At 38.3% G+C, this 27,787-nt stretch overlaps 1 protein-coding gene across 6 annotated transcripts in view; it reads right to left on the bottom strand.

Annotated features, from left to right (window-relative positions):
- rerea (arginine-glutamic acid dipeptide (RE) repeats a) overlaps positions 1–27,787 on the bottom strand; it is a 558,826-nt gene that overhangs the window by 454,004 nt on the left and 77,035 nt on the right. The window contains exon 1 of one of the 6 annotated variants that reach the window (XM_043676154.1): positions 22,490–22,560. The exons of the other annotated variants lie outside the window; for them this stretch is intronic. The gene's annotated coding sequence lies outside the window, so the exon portion shown is untranslated. Of the gene's footprint in view, positions 1–22,489; positions 22,561–27,787 lie in introns of those variants that run through there. 6 annotated transcript variants of the gene reach the window in all.

Below are 27,787 nucleotides of genomic sequence, written 5' to 3' on the forward strand. Positions count from 1 at the left end.
TTCACTACCCTCAGACAATAATGGCATGCGTCTTAAAAGAGCAATCTCTTATTCTGAGATTATGTCTCAAGTTCTAGACTCTCTAACAAGGGCAAAAAAACCTTTCTGCATTTATCCTGTCAAGCCTGCTAAGAATCTTCTTTGTTTCTATACAGTTGCCTCTCATTCTTCTAAACGCCAATGAATATAGGCCCAATCTCTTCTTACAAGTCAGTCCCTCCATACCTAGGATCAGTGAACCTTCTCGAATGGATTGCCAGTACATCATTTCTTAGATAAGCGGAGCAAAACTGTTCAGAATATTCCTCAAAAGAATTCTTAGAAATTTGATTGGCATGATTTCCCTTTCACGAACTCATGCTGACTATGGATTTCTAAATGCTCTGCTATTACATCCTTTATAATAGACTGTTAACATTTGTTAAGCTAACTGACCTATGTTTTGTCTCCTTCCCTTTTTAAAATAAAGGTTCTACATAGGTTGTTTTCCAATCCTCAGAGACATTTTCAGAAGCCAAGGATTCTAAGAAGATTACTACCAGTATATCAATCATCGCTGTAGCTGCTAATTTTAATTCTAGTGTACAACCCATCATGTGGAGGGGTCTTTGCAGCTCTTTAGCCCCATTAATATTTACTTCTTATGCTCCTTTTCCACCTTGGATAATATGGTATTTTTGGAATGCATTAGTGTTTCATAGAAGATGCTAATAGCAACGTAGCTATTCAATTCCTCTGCCATTCCTCATTGTTTTCTTAGCCTTGTTCTCCAAGAGGCTTACGTCAACTTTGGCCTCTCTTTTCCTTCCTATATATTTAAAGCAACCCTTGCTGTCTTACTTGCAAGTTTATTCTCAAAGTTTATTTTCTCCTTTATTGTTGGCTTTGGTCATCATTTGTTAGTTTTTAAAACTTTCCCAACCCTCTACCCTTTCACTAATCTTTGCCACAATATAGATTTTTCCTTCTAAATTTGATGAATTGATTATCTTGAACATTAATTTAACTTCTGAAAGACTTGATGAAAAAAGGTGTTAGCAAGCACTTTGTGCTGTGTTAAAATACAAAAGAAAATCCCACAATACATAGAGCAATAACAGGTGAAAGAAGCCTGGAATTGATATTTTCTGGATGCACAAGATGCTGAACTCAGGAGGGCTGAGAGCTAAAGCAAGTTAGAATCGCTAACTGTGAGCGGAGTTATTGAAAACATTCATCTGGAGCATGTTATGGTAAGGAAAAGTAGTAACAAGACAAAAAAGGTCTGGAAAAGTAAGGTTTGAGATAATAAAATCACGTTAGCTGACAATCTTGCTAATAACGGAAAGCAAATCTGTACAATGGAAGTAACAGAGATGGAGACTAAGAGCCAGAAGTAGACTGCAACAAGACAATTAAGGTGCTTGAGAAATTATTTTGAATTCAGTATTCAGGGGACAGGGGCACCAGACAGGTTGGGAAAGACTCGAAAAGCAAGCAGGACTCAGTATGGGCTGGAATTAGGGTCTCCAACTGTGATTAAATATATGCCAGGAAGTTTCATTACATGATTTGCCCACATATTCCAGCTATTAGTAAGACAAACATCCATCCTTCCGAGGTACTCCACTCAATCCCAGTTGGTAACCAAAAGGACCCATTAGCTAATTGGGTAATGCTCAAGCTGACAGCCAAACATCCATTTTTCCCATTTTCAATGTTTTTCTGACAAAACAGAAATATTTTAAAAAAGACAATTTTTTTTAACATTCCAGAGTTGCACAAAGCAGTATCATGGGAATTGATTTTTAATTCCTTATGATTGCAGGCCAATCTGGAGAATTAGCAACCTCAGCCAGGATGTTTCAGGCTACTGGAGTTTGAGACAAGTGAAGCTCAGGAGGCCACCAGGGAAAGTATTTGAAGAAGCAAAGACTGAGGCAACACAGTATTGATAAGTAGTGGTTTGGTACTGGATACAATTTGCAGTTTCATTTTGGTCTTTCAATAAAACAGGGTACCAAAACTGTGCACCAATTGGTATAACCTATGAAAACATAAAGAACCAGTGGATTCAAGGAGTAAAATTATGGAGTTCTTAAAAGGCTAGCCAAATAAGTAAAATTCAGTTATCTCAACATCTAAGCTATAATTTGACGTCAAAATGGCAATCTGACAGAACTACTTGTGGAATTGAAAGTACCGATAGAACGCAGAAGCAAAAGTGTATATATATTAACACTGACCCCAAAACTACTTGACTGGTGGAAAGGCTCAAACAGTTTTGTTTTGAGATTCCCAACTTTATAAACAATTCAAATACAATGATCACAAGCTAGAATAGAATTGAAAAATTCTTGTGTTATTGCACCTAGATTTTAATTGTTTCATAATTGACGGTCGCACCTTGAGTTCAAACCCCAAGCTCCAGAAAAACCTAACATTTTGACCCAGCTTTTGTTCATCTGACTAATACCTCATGAGACTAGGAATCATACTTTGTTTTATGATGTTGCTAAGCCCTTTGGAATCTTGATCAAAAACAGAAGTTGCTGGAAAAGCTCAGCAGGTCTGGCATCATCTGTGAACAGAAATCAAAGTTAACATTTCAGGTCAGGTGACCCTTCTTCAGAACTTCAATTTTTGTTTCTTTTATCACAGCATCTACAGTTCATTGGGTTTTTAATTTGGAATCTTCAGTTTTGTTGCATTTCAGACACTATAAAAATATTTGTTAATGATACTTGTAATGCATCCTAGTCACCATATATTCTCAAGGTAATTAATTTTCCCCTCTTCTGGAAAGCAATTATCCAATACAATCCACTCTCTCAGTTTTACATTTTAGTTTCCATCAAGAAACAGCCAAAACAGTCAAAGCATTGAAATATTCTACACAACCATTTGGGACACAAGCCAAACTTAGGCGTAAAGCTTTGTTCAATTTCTTCTTCTTCAACCTGAAGCTAGCGCAAAGAATAATGACAACTCAAACTTGAGTGCCAGTTAATGGAATCAAACCTGTTTCTCACCATTCATTTCATGCACTCAAGCACCAACACATTTCATTTCCTCATACCATTTTGACTGCTGCTGAAACAAAACACATTTTCTTGAAGTTTTTTGCCTTGCACTCAGAGCATTTCCCCACTTCAAAACATAGCAACATCATAAACTCACTTAAATGGAAGTGGTTTGGCAACAGAATTAACAATGCCACTAAACACGTAATAAATCTTTGATCAGCTACTGTCTTAAAGCAAGGAATCTGTCCTTGTACGTGGTTTCAATTTGGTGAGCCTTCATCGCTCAAATGTCAAAAGATATTCGTTGAGTTCAAACTCCCTTACTCCCAGCTATCCCACCTCAATTAGTGTCCACTGAAAACTGCGAACCCATGGATACATGCCTGGCTGATCTATTAATGTTCACATGCGATGTGAATATCTGGCAGCCTTGCAAGGCCTGAAGGCCAACATGGACAGACAAATCATAACCTAATAAAAGGGACTGAAACAGTTATTCCTGAATAACCCTGACTATATCAGCAGAGTGCATGCCATTCTTAGTGAGAGGTAAAACCTGTATCCATTGTACCTGTCACCAGATAACTTTACACAAAAGCGAGCTTTAATAAAAGTATATGCTGGACTTGTGTAAGGGCAATAAGCTGATAGACATACTATGGTTTATCCTTGCAGCTCACTGTAAGGACAAATGTACGAGTTACCCAGGACACACAAAAGTGATGCCCATTTAACACACTCTTATATGACCAGTTCAGCACAATATGAACTGGTCAAATTGTTTGATGAACAGCTATTATCAGCTCTGAGCAAGTTCTTCAATCGTAGTGAAGAATGCTTCCACATTTTCAAAGACTTCCTTATCAATAGTGATGCAATGTTCATGTTCTCATTTGACATAGTTAACCTATTCACCAAAGTATCACTCGAAGAAGCTGTAGACGCCTGTCCTGCAGCACTATGTCATGGCAATCTAGATCTGCATGCAACAGCATTCCTTGAACAAATTAACTCAGCAACTTGCACAGTTGAGTTCAATTTCAATATCATGCATACCCAAATAGATGGGGTTGCCAATGATTAAATACGTTTTTTTTAAATTCTACTTTTTTTTTTATTGTGGACTGGAATGGGATAAGGACTATTAATGCAGGAATTGCTGTACTTTTGAACAGCAAGTCACAAACTCATTAGAAGTCACATTTACACTGCTGCTCTGTTCCAACAGTTGAGAGGGTGGGGTGTAGCAGAGTGCCTGTTACCAGTGAGAGTACAAAAATTGAGAATGAGTCAGCAACAAGTAGTCAATTTTATAGAATCCCTACAGTGTGGAAACAGGCCACTTGGCCCAACAAGTCCACCTCAATCCTCCGAAAAGTAACCAACCCAGATCCATTGCCCTACAGTATTACTCCACATTGACCTCAGACTAATGCATTTAACCTACACATCCCTGTGGTCAATTTATCATTGCCAATTCACCTAATCTGCACATATTTGGATTCTGGGAGGAAACCCAAGCAGACACTGAAAATGTGCAAACTCCATACAGGCAGTCACCTGAGGCTGGAATCGAATCCAGGTCCCTGGTGTTGAGGCAGCAGTGCTAACCACTGAGACACCGTGCCACCCCATTTGTGAAGCTGCAATCAGTTGTGATGACAAAGGCCAGAGTTATAACAATTATCTGATTGGCACTTGTGAGCATGAACAATATTAGCAGAAGCTTTCAGGCTACTGCAAAAGGGAGATGGTGTGTCTTTCTCTCCTGTAAAATACCTGAAGCAAGCCTATTTATTTTCCCTCACTGGTTGCTGTAAGCGTCGGCTTTAACCAGTAAGTAACATATTTTGCGGTTGATGTATCTGCTCCAAAAGGTGAAAAGGTCATGGAGGAGAGATAGAAAAACTAGCCCTGGGAAACAAAAAAAGTATCATCTCATGAACCCTATGCACTGGGGTCACGGAGCTGCTTTCTCCTGTTTTTTTCTCTCCAACCAGAATATACCGGTGTTCTTTTGCACGTTTGTGTGTATGAGAGAGCTTTAGAGTGAGTTAGAGTTTTAACTAGTAGAGTATGTCAATAGATCATAGTCACTTATCTATGGTTAGAATCTACTTATTTGTAATAATTTTTTAACTCTTTTTAAGTGCATAAACCTACTTTGTGTTTGCTGTTTGCCTGGCTCCATTCTGACAGGTAAAGTGGGGACTTTTTGCACTTTGGTAACATTCTTAATTTGTGACAACTCCAGGAATAGCAGCACTTGATTTCCGTATGCTGCTCCAATAAAGTGTGATACATAGGATTCCCACTCTGCATAGTGGTCACAAATATATCTTTGTTCAGTTCTCTGAGGAACATGGCTTCAATCGAATGACAATCTCCTCCCCTTGTATATATCCTATATTTGGACAATATGCTTGCTATGTTTAAACCCTCAGCTGCACAAAAGAATGCCTTAGCGGGCTCCATCCTGTACTCAAATTCACATATAAAATGGAACAGTCAAATAAGCTTGCTTTCATCATCAAGAAATCAGCCAGAGGGTTCTCTACCACTGTTCACCACAAACCTACTGTCAAGGCGAGTATATATATTGGGATTCCTACAGTGCCAAATACTGTAGATTGACTTTATAAGAAATCTGGTAAACAGAGACAAAGCTATTTGTTCATCGTACAAACTGGATGCTGAAATGGTTGCACTTGGTTCTGAAAAGAACCCAATCTACTTCAGAATTCAAAAATTTGAGCAACAAGTGAAGTAGTTGTTTCACACTGCTACTATGCAGTACCAACACAAGTAGTCTGTTTGAAATACAATGCTGTCATCAAGCCAAACAGATGCTCTACCTATCGCACAATAATAATTAATGTGGCATATGGTTTCAGTGCTGGTGTGATGGCAGGAATAATGGCTGTGCATCACCAAGTCTGGCTGATTGTGTCAAATAGCATATCCCTTTGGCTATTTGCAAGAGAGATACTTACTGTACCCAATCAACCATGCTTGCAAAGTTGGCAACATTGTGTTTAACATTAGATGTGATTCAGCAATTGGTAACATTTGCTGGCTAATTCCGAATGTGCTGGAATTAAATGGCAACCAATTTTGGATCACTAGTTTGGAAGTTACATATATTAATACACAGGACTCTGTTAGTTGCAGACAGATTGTACATGTACACAAACACACAATGCCTGTTTCAATGCAACAATATAGGTAATAGCTATTTGTTGCATTACTTCTCAGGTCAATACCCTATCCAAACAAAATCAACCTGCCGATTTAAAATTTAACAAAGCCTGGCTGATAAATGTCAAATCAGTGTTAATGGGTGCATTCACAATAGCATTGCCTCTACCAATTGGGAACCTATTGGCCAACCACTTAATTTTCTTTTGTGAAGTATACATTTTGTGCTTTTTTTGTGAAGTGTCCCGACGAGTGCAAATAAAAAAAACTTTGACAACTTTTTTTTTTCTAGAAGGACTCAAGTTCTATACTACTAAACAATTCTTACATATCATTATCCATATGGAAGCATATGAACATGCAAGAGAATACCATCAAATCCTGAGTGTTTGATGGATGCAACAAATCAAAATCTTGCATTTATGTAATGCCTTTTAGGACTGCATTATGACCCAAAAGGTTTTACAGCTAATAACACTCTTGAAATGTCACGACTGTTGTAACACACTCAAAAAGCAATATAGGCTGTTTTGGTGATGTTGGCTGATAGGCAAATATGGTCCAAATCCTTGGAGAAAATTGATTGTGTATTTTGTTTTGTAAAATTTGTCAAAAAATGTTTTATGTCCACCTGAGGGGACAACTGGGAACTTGGCCTAACATTTCAAAGACAAACCAGCATACCCTCAACATGACAGTGACATGAACCATCTATCCCAATAATTCCCACAAATCTCTGGGATAGGCAAAAAAAGGAAAAATCGTCTTGTTAGCTCGCAAGATGTATAGCTCCATACGTAACAGGATGTGGTATACGCGTTTTGATGGTATAATGTTAGGAACAAATGCACCCCAATTCAGATGTACCAAGCATCTCATCAGGTTTCACTATTACAGGGGCTTTGAAACAATTTTGTGGACAGCAGTACACCATTATGGTTGACAAGCAGCCTTCGTTTACTGAAAACACTGGAAAAAGATCACTAGAATTTTGCAATTTGATGAGCTGTATTTTTAATCTTAATGAAGTAAAGGACACTTTGTGAGCAAAAATTCTAGAGTATGCACATTTCAAAGACGTCTGTAATCTGGTTATAAATTATGCAACTATATTACTGTTTATAAAGTACAGAAATGGCAGAGCAGCTTTTCATCTCTTTTTTTAATGAATCCCATTAAAAAGTTCAATAAAGCTTGAAATTTCAGGATTTCTATTCATTCATTACTAATCCCATCAAAAGAACATTTTTCAGATGTAACTTGTCCACTAATTAGCAACAATGAACTAATCAAAACATCTCTCAATGAAAATTATCATGACTAGTCAACATTAACTGTCAGGATCGTTATGGAAATTATTTTTACTTAAAACACCCATATACTATCCACCTCTTTTCTACTCTCCCAAAATTAGAAAGTATTTCACAAACCGATTAGAAGAAGGTTCATATACAGTACACCAAAATGTCAGCTCATTGAAAATTCATTGGTTAAAACTGCAAGTCTCATTTAATAGGCCCTATTAAGAACCAAAACAGCAATTTAAAACGCCGACATGTAAAATGCTTGCATTCTTTATTGAAGTGACTTGAAAGAAAACATAAAATGATTTCTACAGTAAACAGACTCTGAATTACCAATGACTATCCAGGGAAAGAAGTCTTTGATTTAAAAGAACATAACCCTATAAAGCATCTTCAATAAGTTAAACACAGATGTAATCCATAACCAACAGTGGATGTACAAAAGTAAATTGCCTGAATGTCACATTTCCAGCTAAAAACAATTCAGAACTGAAATTCCCATCAGCTAAGTTGAAGAGCCCGTGAATAAACAGATATAATGTGAACACATTTTAAGCAAATGCAAACAATTTAACAAAGACAAATAGAGCAGACAATAATAGTTTTAAAATTTAAGATAGGCCAACAGATGCATTTCTGTTGATAACACAAAAATAATGACATTCCATATTGTCATCAAAATAACTAACACATTTGCTGCTGCTAGCAGCTAATTAAAATAAAATTGAACTAGTTAGAAACAGGCTGCTCCTATCTCAGTCGAATACTGTTGCCAACCACAACATACCATTAAAATTAAGGCTGCAGCCCTCAACGGATATCCATGTCAGCTGTGGCTTTGTTGATTACACTCTTGCCTCTGAACCAGGGGGTTGTAGATTCAAAGTCCACCCAAGAGACTTGAGCACAATAATAAATAATTCAGTGCAGTATTGAGGGAATGCTGCACTATCAGAAGTTACATCTTTTCAGCTGAAAAGTTATACTGAGACCCAATCTATTCACTTAGGTGAAAGCAAAAAAGATTGAATGTCGAAGGTGGTATCCCTAGCATCCTGTCCAACATTTATCCCTTAATCAACATCACAAAAAATCAAAAAAAGAGATTTATCTGTCATTATCATTCGTTTCTTGCTGTGTTGAAATTGGTGCTATGTTTTTGACATCACACTTGAAAATACTTGGTATGTCCCAAGCTTATGGAAATTGTCATATTCATAAAAGTCTTTTAACAAAGAACCACCATAAAGACCCACAGGTTTCTATGTTCAATCCTCAGACTATAAGGTGTAGCAGAAGTAGACTATTGACCCATCTAGTCTGTACTGTGATTCAATTAAATGACGGATGATCTGATAATCCTCAACTTCACTCATTTGTCTTTGCCATAACCCTTGATTCCCTTACTCATTAAAAATCTAATTCTCAGACTTAAATTTATTTAATGACCAGCAGTAAAGATTTCCACAGACTTAAATTTCTTCTCTGAGGGTTGTGTCGTATGTCTTAAATGGTGACCCCTTCCTCTGACATAAACCCTTCAGTCGAGACACACTCACAAGGGGGAAACAACTTCTCAGTACCTACCACGTCAAACTCTCGAAGAAGCTTGTGTTTCAATGAGGTCACCGTTCAAGCTCCTAACTCCAATGTCCTACATAAGCCTACTCAACTGCTCCTTTACAAATTCAATCACCGAGATCAACCCAGAGATCCATCTCTGGAATACCTCCAATGGCAGTGTAGCTTTCTTTAGATAAAGGGATCAAAACTGTTTACAGTATGCTTGCAGTTTTTATGTTTTTTTTAAAGAACGAAGGTTAGGGAGGAAAAGGAGAAATTAAGCAAAGCCTTTAACTGCTACTAAGGGTTTGATACTCCCATTGGATCAGATGAGGGCAGGATTAGAATGAACTGCATGCTTCCACTAAACTCTCAGGTAATGGCCAGCGAGAGCAATCAAGAATTTGATTGCAAATTTTATTTTCCAGATGTAAGAATGTTGTTGTTGTAGCAGAAATGTCTGGGAATACATATAAATTCTAGGCATAGAAAGACCTGATAATGAAATTTTGGGCGATGATACCAGAGAAACATCTGCTTCCTTTCCATCTGAACGAAACACCACTCAGGATGGATAGGAACTGGTTAGCTTTGCATCTTTCCTGAGAACCAGGGGTCTCAAGGTGAAAATGCCATCTGCCAAGCACAGCCAGCCAAAAGCCGATAGCACTATTCAGAACTGCAGGTAACTTCCAGGGTCGTCACCAGAGATTATTGCAGATAGCTGGACTTAGATAAGAGGGAGTAGCTTTGAGATCATGAAAAAGGCATGGGGATCAGAAGTTGAGGCAAGGTGTGTTGCTTTCAGTCACCATCCTGTCCCTAATGTCAGGTTCCTCAATCAGGGACTAGAAAGAGGCACTCTCTTACAAGGCTGCCGGTAAACCCATGATAATTTCTAAGACATCCTGCAGGAGGCATGGAAAAGCTGAGCTTCTCGCATTTAATCCTTGAGCCACCAGTCAGTCAATTTGTTGAATCACAGAAATGATACAGTGCAGGAGGCGGCTGCTTGACCCATTATCTCTACACTACATTTGAGCATTTTGTCATCACACCAAACTCCAGATTTTCCCCCACAACCCTGCACATTGATTCTATTTAAATAATCATCCTATGCCTCTTAATTGCCTCAACTGAGCCTGTTCCAGTGGGCTAGAGCTAATTGGTGTCAATTGGCTCAATAATGAGCCAAAGTGACATTCCACCTCAATCAGGCAAGTATCCGCCATGCACTCCTTCCAGACTCCAAGTTAAGCACAAGTTTTATCAATACTGGAGCACGAGTTGCAGCCTCACCCAAAAGAGGATAAATTTAACCCTAACTTAAAGGTCCGACTGACATTATTGCATGCAGCAACACTATACAGCTCTACTACAGCCACAATAGGCAATGTATTTTGGGAGTAGCACAAGGGACTGTCCATTTTTAAAGATCAAGAAAGGGGTAAAGGTCACCTGCCCACTCTTGCTCTTTATGCACCAATACAGTAGCATTTATGACAGATATTCATTACCACAAACCCCTTCAAAAATCTAATACAAAGAGATTCTGCAATTAGAAAGGTAAACTAAACACCATTAGATAAGGAATCCTTACACTACATCATTTATTTAATGGCCTAATTTTTGTTTTGCTATTTTGTAAATTATTTTAGGTAATACCTTATGTTTAGTCCCATGGGTATAACATTCTCTACATATTAAAATACTGCAAATATCTGTCAAAATCAAAATTACATCATTTTGTACATAAATGTCCAGGTAGAAAAAAACATTTGCAAATTTAGCACCCGATTACAAAATAGGTACTTTAATTACTTTATTATTTTAATTATTTCAGCAGAATGAAGTATTACCTTGCCTCAACTGTTGCTAGTGTTGAATGTTTTAATTATTAAATATTTACACAGATGCAGCCTCTATTCTGCCAAAGTGATTAATGCTTTCAAACAAAATTCTTCTGCAATAAATACTTCTCTGGGTAATATGTTATATTTACCAACAGTAACCAGATAAAATAACATTAACAATTTCAATATCTGAAACGAGAACAGGAAAAATGAAAGAGTATATTTCACTACATTAAAAAAAATGCAAAAATCTGTGGGTTTTTCCGACCTATTTCTTTCATTAGGGTGCAACAAACTCAAATTATTCAGAGTTCTCAAAAAAACTGTGTACGAAGCAAAACAAACATGCTCAATACGTCTATTTGGTACCTTTTCTAATACAACTAGCTGTTTGGAAAGACTAACAAACCCAAAATCATTTGATTTAATAGTTACAAACGTATTGAACCCTCAGCCATCTTCACACTTTATATGATGCCAATTATTTGTTAGTCTAATTTATAATTATGATTAGTGTAGTTCCTGCAAGGTAAAACATTACCAAGTGGGAGGATAACAAAAGCTAATGTGTAGTACACATATCGGACCTTTGCTAAAAGCAGACATCCAATAAATCACAACACCTGCAGCTTTAGATAGTTAACTCTTCCAGCCTCCTGTTTGCCAACTTAGATAGTTAACTGTCTTTCAGCTAATACACAATCACAAAATTGTGTCGTCATTCATGTAGGAAAATCAAGTTTTCAAAAGCATGGTTCCAGGCAAACAAAAGTAAACTTTTATTTATGTTATTCATTAACATTAAAGTTGAATTAATTTAAAATCTAGTTAATGGCTCTCTGGGTGATCACTCAGTTAGTAGCTGAAACCTAGTGAAGAAAGGTCAAAACAAAAAGGTGACCAGGAAAAATCAACCAAGTCGTATTCATTCCCTCGCTGTCCTTCCTAAAAGTACACATTTGTGATCAATGGGCAAAGAAAGGATCAAGTCCAGATGCAATCTCGTCCTCATGGATGAATAGATTGACAACATTCACCTCCGATGAAGCACTGGTGGTCTATCCCACTTGCTATGCATGTATCTTGGTCTGTTGTGGTGGGTGATATCACTTCTGGTTCTTTTTCTGAGAAGTTGATAAATGGACCCCAAATCAATGTTTGTTAATGGAGTCCTGGTTTGAATGCCAGGCCCCTAAAATTCCCATGCACATCTTTGTTTAGCCTGTCCCAGGATAGATGTATTGTCCCAGTCATCTGGTGTCCTTCTTCATCTGTGTGTATGGATACCAGTGATTGTTGGTCATGTCTTTCGATGGCTAGTTTGTGCTCATGTATCCTGGTGGCTAATTTCCTGCCCATCGTATCCAATGTAATGTTTGTTCCAGTCCTTGCAGGGTATTTTGTATATGATGTTGGTACGGGTCCTTTAAATTCATCAGGAGCTGTTTCAATGTGGTGGTAGGTTTGTGGGCTACCATGATGCCTAGGGACTGGACTAGTCTGGTCATCTGAGATGTCTTTAATGTATGGCAGGGTGGCTAGAGTCTCTGGACGTGTTGTGTATTCTTGTTTAGGCCTGTTATGTAGGAATCGACCGACCGTGCTTATCGGGTACCCGTTGTTCCTGAATTCATTATATAGGTGTTTTTCCTCGGCTTCTCATAGTTCCCGACTGCTGCAGTGTGTTTTGGCTCTTTTAAATAATGTCCTGATGCAGCTGTGTTTGTGGGTGCAGAGATAATTGCTCCTTGTAGTATCTGGTCAGTGCATGTGGCTTTCCTGTAGACATTGGTCTGCAGTTCTCCACTGTTTTTTTTTGTTCTACTCTGAAATCTAGGAAGGGGAGTCTGTTGTTGTTCTCTTCCTCTTTGGTGAACTTTATACCGGTAAGGATGCTGTTTAAGTGATTGTGGGTTTCTTCTAATTTGTTTTGTTTCATGATAAAGGTGTCATCCACATAGCGGACCTAAAGCTTGGGCGAGATCATGGGAAGGGCTGTTCGTTCTAACCTCTTTGTGACTGCTTCTGCTAAGAGTCCTAATATTGGTGATCCCATGGGGGTCCCATTGATTTGTTTGTAGATCTTATCATTGAAGGTGAAGTGGGTCGTGAGTCACAGGTCTACTAGTTTGAGGATGCTGCCCGTGCTGATGAAGCTGGTGCTATCAGGTGTTTGTGTCCTTGGTTCAGCTAGAAGTGAAGCCAGTGTTTCTTTTGCCAGGGTGATGTTTATTGAAGTGAACGGGTCCTTTATGTCGAAGGAAACCATGGCTTTGTCATCCTTTACCTTGGTGTCGCTGATGATGTTAAGGAGTGGCTTGAACCTTCTACTAGGTGCTTCAGTTTGTGTTGCAGTTCCTTTGCTAGTCTGTATATCAGTGTACCAGGAAGTGAGACTATGGGTCTGAAGAGGAGGTCTCCCGTTTATGTACCTTGGGTAATCCGTAGAAACAGGGTGTTTAGATTCTTCTCATTGTTAATTTCATCTGTTTTGTGAAGTTTCCTCAGGGATGCTGTAATACGGTTTTCTAACTGTGGAGTCTGGTCTATCCCCACCCGTTTGTTGTTGGTATTTACAAGTAGGGTGTTTACTTTTTCAATGTACAGAGGAACCACGATTATCCAAGTATCGATTATCCAAAGAAGATGTCAAGATCCTGATAGAAACATTACATCAAAGAGGTGTTTTCAACACTGATCACTTTTTTGTTTACAATGATTAAAAACAAACTCGGCTTACTGAAATGTTGCCAAAAACAGTCCTGGACATCAATAGGAGACCAGACACCATCTCCAAATGATTGATCACCTGCCCTCCCTCTATCTCCCCACACTTTCCCTGGAGTTCTGCACTGGAGTGTACCCTTAAACCCCCCCCACCCTTCCCCAGATAATCTCTCCAACATTGCCCTGTATAATATAAAGGTGAAACTTGTCAAAAAGTTGCAGTAAAAAAGTGTGTGCTTGTGCGTGTGTGTGCTACTTTGATACTCACCTACCCCCCCAAGGCAGCAGCAGTCTTACTGTTGGTGTCCAGCCCGGCTGCCCTAGTGTGCGTGCATGCTCCCTGTCCATGGCAGGGCCATAGACAGGGAGCAATGGTGGGGGGCAGATGCGTGCATGGATCGGACACACGGACGGGGGTCAAACGGTGGGTGGGGCGAGAGGGTGGGCGGTGTTGGAGGCACGGAGTTGGGGGTGCGCACGCGCGCAGTGTGCTGCTGCCTAGTCTCCTGAATGGGGAGCGGAATTAGCAAATGCTCATCGTGTCAATCCTATTGAACAGATTTTCTTTGGTGGGAAGGATGTGGGAGATTTCCGCAATGCTGTAGGTACCTTACACACAAGTGTATGTCTGCTCAGAAACAAATCCTGAGACAGAGAGAGGGAGCAAGGCAGGCAGAGCGAGGAAAAAAGGAAACTTCAGAAATCTTCAAGCCCCAGAGGAGAGGCATTGAATCACTTAACTGAATAATCAATGATCCGAACGAAATAGTGCCAGCCCATTCGGATAATCAAGATTCCTCTGTATTGTGTTCTGTTCAGGATGATGGTCATACACCTTTGTCTGCTGGTAAGATTACAATATTTCTGTCTTTTCCCGAGTCCTTCCAGGGCTTTCCTTTCCAGTGTATTGAGGGTGCTCCCTTCTTTCTTTCTGCTTAGTGTTGGTGCTACTGTCTGGCTGATGGTCTGCTGGATTTCTTCCATAAATCCATTGTCTTTCAGGGTGGATTCCAGTGCTGCTAGGAAGTTCTTTTTGTCTACGTCCCTGTGGTTAAAGTTCATACATCACACCAGGCTTTTTCAGTGTCTGAGTGTGGTCGGTCCAACAGGTTCTTTATCCAAATCTCTGAACTATCTGCGTTATTGTCGAGAGAGAGCTTGGTCAGTTTTTCTTGTAAAGCCAGTCTTTTCTTTGTCTTGGTCTACTGTTGTTTAGTGTTGATGGCTTGTTCTAGCATACTTTTCCATTCATGGCCAGTCACATTAGTGTACAGAGTTTTCTGGCGTGAAATTTGTCATTCATATTTGTGGAGTTGGTTTTGGGCATCATTTACCATTTCTCATAGCATCCTGCAGCCATTCTGTTCTGCTGTTCTTCTGGCTTGTGGAGTGCGGAGAGGTGGTTTGTATTTGACACATTGTGGGGATACCAGCTTCCTGAGGCATTTGTATAGGAAGTACAATTGTTGGCAGGTGGCGCTCAGTCAGATGGCATTGGTTTCCCATCTTCGGGCTAATTTGAGCACATTATGCCTATACATGTTTGCAATTTTGGAGATGATTTCTCGCTCAGGTTGTAAGTTTGCTCACTGAGCTGGTAGACTTGTTCTCAGACATTTTGTCACCATACTAAGTAACATCATCAGTAACACCACCTGAATGCCAGACCTCCAGGCCTCTAAATAAAGGCACGCATGGGAATTCCTTGATGCCTTGCATTCAAACCAGAACTCCATTAACAAACACATCGATTTGGACCCCATTTACCAACCTCTCAGAAAAAGAACCAGAAGTGATATCACCAACCACAACAGACCAAGACACATAAGTAGCAAGCGGGATAGGCCACCAGCACTTCATCGGAGGCTCACTGATGATGTTACTGCGCATGGTGATGAAACATCTAAGAATAAATCTACTAGCTCAGCGAGCAAACTTGCAACCTGATTTACAAATCGCCAAAATTGCAAACATTCACCACTAAGGCACATATATTGATGATGGCCTTTGGGCAAGATATTGAAGATAAGCAAGTGCCTATTTGTTTTCAGTACAGTTCCCAACATCTGCAGTAATTTGGCCAAAGACTCTCATTCCATTGTCATCTGAATTTTTTCTTCAAGGCAAAAGTGGCATAGTATCTTTTTATGATAAGCACTTGATATGCAAACTTGACATAATCTAATGTTTGAGGTTTAAATGATACAAACTATAATCCAAACTAAATACATTTCATACAAAAAGCAGTACAGTATCTAGCTCTTTGCACAAAATCACATCTATTTCAGTCAACAATAACTTTCAAGGTAGTCTCTCTCCATTTATCGGAAGACAGCTATTATTTAAGTTTGGAATACAGAAAGATGGTTAGCAAACATATACGAAATTATAGAACCCTGGATTCCTAAAGCATAGAGGGAGGCTCGCCCTTTGAAACAGCTCTCAAATTAGCCCCACATGCCAACTTTTTACGCATGACCTTGCAAATTAGTCCTGTTCAAGTACCTGAGCAATGCCCAATTGCTCTTAATGCATTCTGGATCTTAATGATTTGTGTGGAGAAACCTTTCTTTAAATCTAGTAGATATTGAAATTGTGTTTAAAAAACTGTATAAGTGTTCTAAGAGCTTTATCATTCCAATAATGCAAGCTAATTTACAACACACAAACATTTTCAGTTTCAAATCTTGGTTTGATAAAACTGCCCATATTTGAAATAAAATTAAGTTGACTCTCAGCAATAGAAAGCCAGAATCGCATGAGTAATTATCAAGTAGTAACCAATTGCCACCAGCAAATCACAAACATATTTCCGAGGTTATGGGTTTTCTTGTAGATGAAATAACTAGTGGCAAGTGGTAGATATTGGAAGAGCATTTTCGGCATAACATGAGAATTAGCAATTTGTGAGCAGGTTCTTCCAAAATGACTAGTGATATAAAGAGCAAGACTGAATTAACAGTTTAATTCAACTACTGTACTAATTAATTTGCCTTCAGTGCTCTAAACTGCACTTTGGAGTTAAATTAGTAGACAAGTATTGAAAGCACAGAAAAAGGCAACATTTCCAAATGTTTAACAGCCCCCTGTTGGGTGTTTCATCACATTCATATACTTTTGAACTTCAACAATCGTTGAAATTAGAATTTAAAGTGATTCAATGATTGTGGAACCTGGAAGTTAACTGCCACAAAAAGTGTTTATTTATTCCTACTTTTTACCCTTTAAGAGCAAACGGTGCAGAAAAATGATGAAATATTAAATCACATCAGTATGCAACTCCCATTTGTTCAAAGATATGATATAAATTTGAAATTTGACTCTTTTTGCAAAAATAAATTTACTGTCCTCTACTTTCAGTTGTGGTTAAAAAAAACTGATTACCAAAAAAGCAAGCAACGTTTTAGTGTTCAGAGCAAGTCAGCCGAACAACTACCACAAAATGTGCAATTGCAGAAATAAGTTAACAGAAGTTACAATTTTTACTATAAACCTTGAAATCCAATGGCAATGCTCTGAAATCAAACATAAAAAGATTTTTGTTGCATAAAGTTTGTAATAACAGCTTCAAATTTCAGGGAATGGTCATTTACAATGACATTACAGGAAACACAAGTGACGTTTGAATCTGAACTGTTCATTTAATTACTATGTCCACAATATGCAAAAGTCTAAATTGTTCCAAAAATCTCATCAAAATTATGGGTCTCACATGTGTAGTGACAGGAGTAATAATAGCTTACCTAGGTAATCCTTTGGCTGAATTTAATTTGAACAGGTCAACTTCTCAAATGGTTGCTAATTATTAAATCACACAACCAAAAAAGAAAATCACAATATCATTTCCATATACCCTCATCACCCAATCTTGGAACAAAGTATCTTTAATTATTTTCACTAACCAATAGTCACATCTTAATACTTCTGACATAATTTACATTTTTTTTAAATTCAGAGTCAGTATAGTACCATTTGAAATTTGTAGGTGCCAAATGATTTAATAACCACACACTAATAATTAGTTTTAAATGTTATACTTCTTGTAAATAAAATCAAACATTTATTTTTATTTGGTTTGAGTATAATATTTCTCCAAAGCTTAAATTGGGCTAGTTCAGCATCCCATAGTGAACATAATTTCCTTTTTTCCAATAATTTCCTTCAATAAAATGAAGCACACATTGCTTTCATCAAGTTCAGTGTCTGTTCTTCTTCAAAGCTCAGAAATAACCAACTTATTTCAGAGATTTTTTACTGAAAAAAACAAATATATTATAGATTCCCCCTGAGGCTGGTGTAAATTTTACAACCTTCACTTCCTTTTCCATTGTTGTACAAGAAGGTAGACTGCTTCCCCATTTGCCACACTAAACAGCTCAGATCTAAACTTTACATCAATCTATTTGACAAACACAACTTTTCTGCATCTAATATTGTATATACAGAATGTTTCAATTTTTACATGTGACAGTGAAGTTTAAGCTATAGAAAAAAATAGTTTATTTTACCATTCATGTCTTCAAATGTCACCTTTCAGAAAGAGAATTTTACCTCACTGCAGTTTAAATGTCATAACTGAAGCAGCACAAAGAATTCAGATCAATATGCCATGCCAAGAGATCTAAACTAATATAGGGAAAAAATGCAATTCTATTTCAACAGTAGTGCTTCATCTGAAGTGTAACAAGATTTTTTTGTAAGTGCACTCAAATCAGTGCATAAGACTCAAAGTAATTCAATCCTAGAAATAGAATATTACAACATGCAACTCTAAAGCTGCAGAAGAATAATTCTCATTCCGGAATATCAAAATGTTACCCTATTCCACTATCCCCACAATAATTAACATCTCCTTCACATGCACTATAAATGGCCATTTCCTTGAAGAACTGGCATTTTTGTGATTCTGTCCTGATGAATGCAAGATTTGAAAGGCCAAAAGGAGAATATTGAAACTCAAGTATGTACATAAAAGACCTATGAAATTAGGAGCAAATATAGGCCAATCAGCCCCAAACGTCAGCATCATTACTTAATAAAATCATGCCAGACAAATTATTCAACCAACAAATTGGTCACCTACAATAACTACTAAGGATCTGCCTACCCCAATTTTAAAATATTCAGAAATTCTGTTTCCATTCCCCTTTGGAGGGAAGAGTGTTCCAAAGACTGTAAACTCTAGGAAAAGGTTTCTCAACTTTTGTATGAAAAGGGTAGTCTGTAGTTCTAGGTTCTGTCACAAGAAAAAAACATTCTTTCCACCATCCACCCTGTCAAGTCCCCTCACGATTTTATATGATTTTATCAAGTTGGCCTTCCTCTTCTCGCAAATTCTAACAAGCCGAGCCTGCCCAGCCTTGCATCACACAATATCTTTCCTACTCCAAGTATTACTCTTATATAACTCTGCTCAGCTTCCAAAGCATTTATATCCTTTATTAAGGAGATCAATATTCTGGCTATAGTCTCAGCAATGCTCCAAGTAAATGAAGCAACCTCCCTAATTTGCATTCAATTCCCCTCATTATAAATTATAACATTCTATTAACTTTGTTGCTTTCCTAGAAGTTGCTTTCCTACCAATCAGCAAATTTATCAACCTGCTAGTATCTTCATCCAAGTCATTTACAGATGCCATAAAAAGTTGAAGCTGCAGCATTAATCCTTGACATATCTTTTGCTACATCTTGCCAATCACCAAATGACCAATTTATGCCTACTATCTTGTACTTTTTAATGTAGACTTCCAGAGCTACATACAGAAACGTACATAGAGACACACTTAACATTTCACCGATTCTTATTTAGCAAACCAATTATTGATGTTTACTGAAAAAAAAAAATGAGTGCTACAGAAATAAATTACAGAGTTTGGTGGTCAACAATATGAAGTTTCAAGTGGGTGTATTTAGCAAACTGCTCTGGGAATTTAGGCTGCTTTGAGAACTACTGCAAATACACCAATACACCTAAACTGTTCCTCAGATAAGTGCTCATGGGGCAGTTAAATATTATTTTGTTACATGAATTCACTTTACAAGTAAAGTAATTTGTACTTTGATACATTTTCCACCAGAATTACTCAGGCTTCTGAACTTGAGTTACTTCGGGCTTGTTGACTCATGAATGTGATCTCATGAGATCAGTGACATTTTGAGCAATTGTACTTTAAAATAGGCCTAGTCTTTAAATGGCATAAAGCATCCACTCGGTTCAACAACATTAAGATTGATCCAAGCCCATATTATCCTAATATATAACATTTAAATCTGTAAAATGCATTTCACATAGAAGTTAAACAAAATGCTTTGAAATCATTTATCAACTTGTAATAACAGATGTTTAATTTTAATTAATTTGATGAACCAGTAATGAAATGATTTTTTTAACTGCCACTGTAAAATGATTTAAAAATCACAACACCAGGTTATAGTCCAACAGGTTTACTTGGAAGCACTAGCTTTCGGAGTGCTGCTCATTCATCAGGTGGCTGTGGAGTAATCATGACTGTAAAATGAATTATTCATTCTATTTATTACTCACTGACAATATGACCCTCATTTCAGAAAAAGTTGTGATTACAATTAAAACTGTAGATACTATAAAAGCCAACACATTCGTTTTCCTAAAACATTACCATTTAACAGAAATTCCCCTCATTGTGAAATTCTGAAGAATGGAGCTAAAGGTGGCACAGTGGTTAGCATTGCTGCCTCACAGCGCCAGAGACCCGGGTTCAATTCCCGCCTCAGGCGACTGACTGTGTGGAGTTTGCATATTCTCCCCGTGTCTGCGTGGGTTTCCTCCGGGTGCTCCGGTTTCCTCCCACAGTCCAAAAACGTGCAGGTTAGGTGAATTGGCCACGCTAAATTGCCTGTAGTGTTAGGTGCAGGGGTAAATGTAGGGGAATGGGTCTGGGTGGGTGTGCTTCGGCGGGTCGGTGTGGACTTGTTGGGCCAAAGGGCCTGTTTCCACACTAAGTAATCTAATCTAACCTTTAAAGGAGCTACGTCTTAAAACTGCAGTATTGCCCTATTACTAACAGCTCCCAAAGAGAACAGTAGTGTAAATCAAGATTAATGGTGAATAATCAGTGTCACAAATAGTTTTATTTGGATCCTCCTTTTGGAATAAGCGTCATCTGTTACCTCCTTTGCTGAATAATGCAAGAAATGGAATAGAAGAAATAAAGAACTGTGTGACTTGGTTTAGGTATTTTATTATATCAAAAGCACTGATGTCCTTATTAAAAAGAAATGCATCATTTAACAAAGGAAGTAATTTTATATTTTTAAAGACTGTTGTTTGAAACATGCTCTCCCTTAAAGTGTAAAATAGAGTATCATACATCAACTTCACATTTCATCACACATTTGCATTTTAAATAGAAGCATTATAAAAAGGCTAAAAGTTACATCCAATGTTACAGAAAAGCATGGGTTCAAGGTTTCAAATAATATACACCTTATAAGCATTTGGGTCGCTATTATAAATCCATTTGTCAAACTTACACACATTCTCTCTGATCTATGCTTTCTGTGGATGAAAACACAGCTGTTGTAAACATGCCATAGTGCAAAACATCAAAACAGAAATGTAAATAGTGGAAGATATTTTACAGCGTACTCAACTGATACAGACAAAACTAGTTTTACAGCAGTAATTAGAGCTTGCCAATGAAGTCTTATTGTGGTATTTTATTCTGGTCACTAGGGAATGAGGAAAAAATGATAACAGGAAATTGTGCACTGTATATTCAGATCTTGCTTGCTGTAATCTCAGACACACTGAAGAATTGAAGCTTAGAAACATAAAACAAAACTCACGCAAACACACTAATGCATAAACCCACTAAAACAAACAGACCAAGTCATTAAAATTTGTTACTGAAGACCACTCGCTGATACATCACGTTCAACAGCCATTGAAAATACTAATGTAATCTTAGCCAATTCTATCATGCAGTCAGATCGAATGACATTCCTAGAGCTGCCTGCCAAGCACCAATTGCCAAAGTACAATAATCACTCAAGTACTCTAGGTTTCGGAAGCTTTTCTATCAACAGTTCCAGAGTAGTGTTTTTTTTTTGTGCGAAATGTGTATAAAACACTTTTTTGTCTTTTTAATTTTCTGTGTATAATTAAGACTGCTGGGTGGCTGACTAGGCATGCTGTGCTCCGTAGTGAACAGAGACACATGTGCAACACAGTAGCATGGAGATGAGACAAAGGCAATAAAGCTTTTTAGTTTCTTCACAAAACAATTCTTATACATAAACAGGTCAAGCAGGTCTTTCCTTTTAAAGTGGCCAGTGATTGCTAGATCTAAGGTATTGTGTAAACACATGATGAAAAGCTAATCACATACTTTGTCCAGCTACCAGACAAAAACATAAAAGGCATTCCACTTTCAGACACTCCCACACAAGTTCTGCCACATTAGAAAATAGTGATAAAAGATAACTGAAAGGAAAAGGTTTTTGTTTCAGCTTTCATTTTTTTTCATGCTAGTCCTTCCTTTCAACCTAGTCTGTACAATCTGTTAATCTTCAAAATTCCTTGAGGTGACAGCAACAACTTTACCGCAATTCTAGCAGCTGTTCAGCTGACCCCAGTGGACCTTCTCCGTAGCCTGGGCCTAATCCAACAACCAGGCTAAACAATGTCAGCGCTGCTGTATCCGTTAACAGCCACAGCCCATGGAGAGAAGGCACTTGCTAACAAAGAGGCCTGCTGCTTTGCTTCTCAGTCAAGCTTGGCCAGGACAGGACTGCCAAGTTAAAAAGAGCACACCGTTGTACATGTACAGCAAAGGAAATCAGAGCTGAATGGTTACCGGAGTCAGTGCAGATTGTGGTTTCTTTCACACTCTACGCTCAGCTGTGCTGCAGACACTCCACATGCCTGACGTAGTCTTCTTTATCCAGACACCAGTGAAGGAGAACAAACCTCCAACAACAAGCACTAGGAAAAACCAGGACTGGAGTCCAATACACAAAGGAGCTGGATTGTGATTGATGACTGTTCTTAATGGCATGGTCAGCCAGAAAATGCATCAGCAAGCAAGATATTAGAGACAGTATCCCTGGAGTCATCTGCATCTCAGATCCATAGCTATGCGTGGAATATAAATGTACAACTCAGATGAACATATGCAGATCAAAAAGGATCGACGGAATAAAGAACTGTCTTTTGACAATTCAAAGCAGCCAAGAAATGCACCTATGCTTTAGATTGCTAAAAGACTCAAAGCAAGCATTTATATGGCAGCTAATTAAAACATAAATGTTGCCAAACTTCATGGCCATAAACAAAAGACACAAAATATTTTTTTTAATCAGACAAGCTTATCAACAGTTATGCCTCTCTCGCCCTGAAAGCATGACAGATCAATAAAAACTGAACACCACGTAGCTTTAGCTTGCTGCGCTGAGAGACACACTGTACATTAGCCTCTCAATAAGAGCTGCCTCATGGGAAAAACACTGCTTGAAAAATAAGCTCCATAACCAAGTGTCTTTGTAAGTGTTCCACACCTGTCATAGCATGAAATCAATCCCAAATTCCCAAAACCACAGAAGTAGGCATGCCATTTTCAACTGTGAATTAATCAAAGACAATTTTTCTAATCAACTATGGATGTAGTTAGGGAATAAGAAAACTGCAATGAATACTATTATTCTCAACAACAAAGCGTTCATTAATTCTTGAGTACTACGATTGAAGCTCACTAGAGAGTGTAACATGAAATGCTCCAAAGTAGTTTGCGTTGGGTTTTTAAATAACCTTTCACCAGGTCAGCAAATACAACCACTTGACTAAATTAGCATTAATACTTTGTTTCTAAACACTGTTTCCAATTGTTTGAGCCATCCATTTTAAAAGTGGGATTGAGGAAGTATTCAGGCAGGCATTGCAATAACCATATGCAATTGTGCAGCTATATTTTAGTATAATTAGGCATGACAATAGAACCGCCATAGAAATCAATTGTTACTATGCATTAACCCTTTACTGAAAGTGGATGTGTCAAATTCAAAGTTAATGCATTTTTTAAATTGATTCTGCATTCAAGTCACTTCTCACCAACAAGACAGAAAACATAACAATCTTTTGGAAAATAAAGCCCTTACACCAGTGAAGACGTGAATTTTAAAATCTCAATCTTAAAGTAGATAGGCCGTATAACATTGCAATCTATTCACATGGGAAGTACAATACTTCTTTTTTGTAAAAAAAAGGATTACTGCATTCCAATGAAGAAACACAACTCCAGAAAAATACCTGACCTAATCCCCTGCATTTTATTATTCTCAATCAGTCCAGTGCATAACATTTGTCTGAAGTAGGTCATTTTTTTCTCAATTACTTAATGTTCAGCGGACTGAATAGCAACAAGTAAATGTCTTGCTCTATTTTTATGAGTGGGTAAGGAACAGAAATATAAGCATGTTCTATTTATAGATTCAATTATTAAATGGTCGTACCGTAAAAGATACTCATTTGGCTATTTTTATCTGCAGCTAATAAAACTCTGAACCAAGAGTAACATTCCCTCAGCAAATGGGTCAAGCATTTACCTGTACCCCACAGTACTAACTTCATTTGTGAAAGCATTCAACGTTATCAAAATTATCTTTGGGTAAAATTCTGCATTGGGTGAATGGGAGTAGACTTGCTTTTCAGCCAGAAAGTCAAGAATTTACACCTCAATTTAGAGACTTGAAAACAAAACTCAGCTGACATCTGCACATTTATCACATTCCAGATAGAATATTTTATTGTTTGTATCTTCCTTTTTAGTCTGTTTGTTCTCTCAAGTTATTTTTTCTGTGCTTTTGGAACAGTACAGAGCACTGCATTTTAAAGAGGTAGATGAGATGGCAGAGATACATCAACTCTCTTAGATGGATGGAAAAGATCCAATGGCACATTTTGAACTAGACCAAGAGGGTTCTCCCTGCCTTTCAACCTACATAAAAAAAGTTAACTAATCATGTACTCCTTGCTATTATGGAAGCTTGTGCACTAATTTCTCAGAGTTTCGAAAGTGATTACATTTCAAAATTTGCTGTAAAATGATTTAGGACATCTAGGTGGTGGTGAGAGGTGTTATCTAAATGGAAGTCCTTTCTTCAGCTTTATGACAGTTGCATACCAATAGAAACCAAAATAGACAGTGTATTTCAGACTTTGCTAAAGGCAGAATACAATTTTCTGTTGAAGAGCTGCAGTGTACTGTTTCTGAGCTGACTATTTAATATGCATTCTACAATGTCTTGTTAAAAGTGACTACACATTATCTGTGGCTACAGTGCAAGGATAAACACTGCTTTCAGTGACAAGAATCCAGGTCCATGTTTCACTGCAGCTTCCATTTATCACACAACCCTGTCATGTTGAGCACCATTAACAGATAATGAAAGGAGACAACGGGTGCAGTTACAAGCAAAGCACTCTGCATTCTACAGGCCTAAACATGTAGCCAGGGGAGCTGACAGACTCAGCTGAATATCCTAGACACTTAACAGTCTTTGTAACTGAAACAATAAAACTTTACTTTGCCTGAGTCAAAACACCTTTTGTTTGAACTGTTTGGTCGCAACAGTGGGCATTGTGCATGGGATGGCCCCAGAGAATGAAAGATAAGCAAGAATATAAGTAGTTTTATAATAGCATAACTGACTGATTTAAACTCAGTCTATAAAACCTGAAGTCTGTTGAAACACACACAAAAAAAGAAACTAGATTCCTGAGAATTAACTAGCTTCAAAAGAACATAGGAAGGTTGATGGCTCACACAGTGGATCACTATAGGCAAATAAGAGGGGAGCATTGGATGACTGAGCTACACAGCTCTCAAGTTCAGTAAGACATAAACAATGACCCATTAAGCCCTCAGATATTTTGCACCTTCACTGGATAAATTTAGCAAGGGTACATGTCCAAGTTTTAAGAAAACAACTTAGAGAGTATATAAACTCTCTAAGTATATTACCAGTCACCGTTTGTATCCAAACAGCATGGAAGCTAACATGGTCACTCAAGAATCTAATTAATAATCTTGAGCAACTGTGTTTCAAAAACATTTTAAAACAAGTAATGTTTTATTTTGTCAACCTACACCAAAAGGATTTTGAGTATTAGGCTGAACCATAATACATTTTTTCACATATTTAAGCCTTCCTCAACTTTTTCTCCTATGAAACATTCAAAATGCCAACAGAACTCAATCAGCATCCTACAAAGCCAACAATGGACAACATGAATCTGGAAACCGTTAAATGCATTGTTAAACTAATGCAACTTTTGACACTGCTCATTAACAGCATAGACAAGCTGCCAAAATGCAACATTGACTTAGGTTGTTTAAAGGAAAGAACAGTTAGTTTCAAAGAAAACAGAGATGCAGTTGATTGTTCCAGTTTCATAGTTTAACCCACTTTTTCTTTCAAAAAAAGAGGCTCTACTGCAAACACAGCTTCAAGAAACAGTAAAATAGATTGAAACATTGAATTATTCAATAAAGATTATTGTTCATGGTTTTGAAATTACTAAATGAACCCTCACCAGCAACAGAGTCAAATGATGTGGGACTGCCAATGTTTCCTTCAGACTTTCCATCAATTCAAGCTGATTTTAACTCTCCCTCAAACAACGCCTAGCATATAAAGCATTATATTTGATAGACTATTTGCAATTAAACCATTACACAAGCCTGACCTTCTGTCAGACTTCGGATAGAGATAGTTATCTACCATTGTGACTTTAGAAAAATGAACGTGTACTGTAAAAAGTAAACCCAAATATAAAAACATTTGCCAACATAGTTCAAATGCAGTACATCTAAAGGCAGTCTATTGCAGAGTATTCCTCTCGATGTACCCTGCACTCCACATTCCCACGCTCGTGGAATGAATAGTATCACGGAAAAGTGTAGCTCAATTTTGGAAGTCACTAAATAAATGATGATCAGCAAGAGAAAGTCAAATAAGATTTACTGCCAAATATTTCCTCTCAAGATCTTTATCAATTCAAGCTGATCCACCCCTCCCCACCCACCCAAGAGGAGGCTGAGAGGAGATTTAACTCAATTGGATAAAATCATGAGGGGCTAGGAAGGACTTTGTTTCCTTTGCAAAGAGCTTAATAATCAGTAGATATATGTTCAAGGTAAAAGGTTAGACTGCAGTTGAAAAATAACATTTTCACCTGGAATGTGCTGAGTGTCTGAAACCCAATGCCTGAAAAGGAGGTAAAGGAAGAAATCTTTGCATTTAAAATTCCCCTGTACATGTACTTTAAGTATTCTGGATTAGTGGTGCTGGAAGAGCACAGCAGTTCAGGCAGCATCCGAGGAGCAGTAAAATCAACATTTCGGGCAAAAGTCCTTCATCAGGAACAAAGGCAAAGGGGTAGCCACGGGCACACGTATGGGCCCCAGCTATGCCTGTCACTTTGTTGGCTACGTAGAACAGTCGATCTTCCGTAATTACACCGGCACCACTCCCCACCTCTTCCTCCGCTACATTGATGCCTGCATTGGCGCCTCCTCGTGCTCCCGCGAGGAGGTTGAGCAATTCATCAACTTCACCAACACATTCCACCCTGACCATCTCTGACACCTCCCTCCCCTTCCTGGACCTCTCCATCTCCATTAATGACAACCGACTTGACACTGACATTTTTTACAAACCCACCGACTCCCACAGCTACCTGGATTACACCTCTTCCCACCCTACCTCTTGCAAAAATGCCATCCCGTATTCCCAATTCCTCCGCCTCCGCCGTATCTGCACCCAGGAGGAGCGGTTCCACCATAGAACACACCAGATGGCCTCCTTCTCTCGAGACCGCAATTTCCCTTCCCACGTGGTCAAAGATGCCCTCCAACGCATCTCATCCACATCCCGCAATTCCGCCCTCAGACTCAACCCCTCCAACCGCAACAAGGACAGAACGCCCCTGGTGCCCACCTTCCACCCTACCAACCTTCGCATAAACCAAATCATCCGCCGACATTCCCGCCACCTCCAAACAGACCCCACCACCAGGGATATATTTCCATCCCCACCCCTCTCCGCCTTCCGCAAAGAACGTTCCCTCCGTGACTACCTGGTCAGGTCCACACCCC

This window comes from Chiloscyllium plagiosum, chromosome 34 (assembly GCF_004010195.1).
Source record: "Chiloscyllium plagiosum isolate BGI_BamShark_2017 chromosome 34, ASM401019v2, whole genome shotgun sequence".
In the NCBI taxonomy this organism is placed as follows: Eukaryota; Metazoa; Chordata; class Chondrichthyes; order Orectolobiformes; family Hemiscylliidae; genus Chiloscyllium; species Chiloscyllium plagiosum.